Below are 2,267 nucleotides of genomic sequence, written 5' to 3'. Positions count from 1 at the left end.
AGAAGAAATGCTTCACAAAAGAAGATACACAAATGGCCAAAAAGCACTTGAAAAGATGCTCCACTTGAAACCATTGAAAAGCATGAAGTTGAACATAAATCAAAAGGGATTCACTAATGTCTCTGCAAGGCTCCATCTTAAACTAAGTAACCTTTTCCTTGTCTTCTGCAAACCTCTGCTCCTCCCTTCTAAGCCTTTTGTTTCAGGAGCCTGGTACCACCCTAAAGACAGGTTGAGGGAGGCTGGCAGCATGCACACAATTTCTGTCAAAATAAAACACCCCCCCGCCCCTTCCTTCAGGGGGAGGGGACTTAGAGTTTTTGAGGGCCTTGGCCTGTTCTAGCCCCCTGTGCCCCGAAAAGCAATAAAGCTATTGTTCCTCAATATTCCAAACTCTGTCTTCGTCTTATATTTTGGCTCTGAAGCACAGAGGTCAGTTTTCGACGGTACACTCAGCCATTGGGAAGATAAATTAATACTACAGTGAGTTACCATTACACAACCATCCCCGTGGCTAAAATTACGAAGACCGAAAACATATGTGGTGAGGATGTAAAGTAACTAGACGTTTCATACACTTGTGGGAATGAAAAATGGTCCAACCACCGAGAAAAGCTGAACCACAGATAAACATTTACCAATCACGTGAACGGCCATTCCTCTCCTAAGGATTTACACAATATGGCCACACAGCAAACTGCACATGAATATTCATCATAGCTTTATTCCCCATGGCCAAACCCAGGAAACTGCATAGATGGCCATAAATAGGTGAATGTACAGACCAAATATATCCATACAGAGGAATACTCCTTAGCAATGAAAAATTCTGAACTGGTGATCCATTAGTAATATGGATAGATATAAGAATCCTTAGGCTGCACGGAGGAATGTAGGCATAAAAGAGTTCCATTTCCATAACGTGGTTAAAAATCAAGCCGTCTTTGATGCCAGTGGTTGCCTGGGGCTGAGGGTGAAGGCAGTGAGAGACTTCAATGGATCCACCCAAGGGAAGCTGTGAGGTAGAAGAAATGCCCTGTGTCCTGAATGGAGCAGTAGTTTCAATTGTATGTACATCTGTGAAAATGCATTTAGTTGTACAGTTTATCTTTTTAAATTTTTATTTGTTGAGAAAGCACTCACACTGCGTCCTCTCTCTCTTACCGTCCAAAGGAGGAGAAGAACGATCATCAGTGGCAATGGGCAGCTGTGGAAACACCTAAAATCACGTTCATGCTCAGGAGAGAACAATGTGCCTCCTCCTTGAGGTTTCAGGTCCTCTACACGTTCAGAGAAAATTCTCTAGTAACAAACTGTAGAAATGAACTGGAGGGTATTATGCTAAGTGAAATTAAGTCAATCAGAGAAAGACATGTATCCTATGACCTCACTGATAGGAGGAATTCTTAATCTTAGGAAACAAATTGAGGGTTGCTGGAGTGGTGGGGGTGGGAGGGATGGGGTGCCTGGGTGATGGGCATTGGGGAGGGTATGTGCTATGGTGAGCGCTGTGAATTGTGTAAGACTGATGAATCACAGACCTGTACCTCTGAAACAAATAATATATTATATGTTTAAAAAAAGAGAGAGAGAGAGAAGCTAGTAGGAAGGGAAAAATGAAGGGGAGGAAATCGGAGGGGGAGATAAGCCATGAGAGAAGATGGACTCTGAGAAACAAACTGAGGGTTCTAGAGGGGAGGGGTGGGGGGATGGGTTACCTGGTGATGGGTATTAAAGAGGGCACATTCTGCATGGAGCACTGGGTGTTATGCACAAACAATGAATCATGGAACTCTACATGAAAAACTAATGATGTAATGTATGTTGATTAACATAACAATAAAAAATTTTAAAAAATAATAAAAAAGAGAGAGAGAAGCTAGTAGGAAGGGAAAAATGAAGGGGAGGAAATCAGAGGGGGAGACGAACCATGAGAGACGATGGACTCTGAGAAACAGACAGAGGGTTCTAGAGGGGAGGGGGTGGGGGGATGGGTTAGCCTGGTGGTGGGTATTAAAGAGGGCAGCATTGAAGAGAGCACTGGCTGTTATAGGCAAACAATGAATCATGGAACACTACATCAAAAACTATTGATGTAATGTATGGTGATTAACATAACATAATAAAATAAAATTAAAAGAAAGAAAGAAAGAAATGATCTCTGAAAGTACAGCCTTAATTGTACACTTTAAAGGGATGCCGTCTACTGTACCTAAATTATACCTCAGCAACATTCATGTAATAATCTACTATATTTCTCTATACTA

The 2,267-nt window shown here is 41.9% G+C and overlaps 1 non-coding gene across 1 annotated transcript; it reads right to left on the bottom strand.

The window, feature by feature from the left end:
- Window positions 1-1,134: 1,134 nt before the first annotated feature.
- Window positions 1,135-1,344, bottom strand: LOC148161822 (small nucleolar RNA U3). The gene has a single exon (XR_015767345.1). It is a non-coding gene; the product is annotated as a small nucleolar RNA U3 (small nucleolar RNA).
- Between the last annotated feature and the right edge of the window lie 923 nt (window positions 1,345-2,267).

Source organism: Eumetopias jubatus, unplaced genomic scaffold (assembly GCF_037043125.1).
Source record: "Eumetopias jubatus isolate StellerSeaLion01/CBP00866 unplaced genomic scaffold, mEumJub1_p1.0 scaffold_54, whole genome shotgun sequence".
Taxonomy (NCBI): Eukaryota; Metazoa; Chordata; class Mammalia; order Carnivora; family Otariidae; genus Eumetopias; species Eumetopias jubatus.
This window is presented reverse-complemented; position numbering and strand designations above follow the sequence as displayed.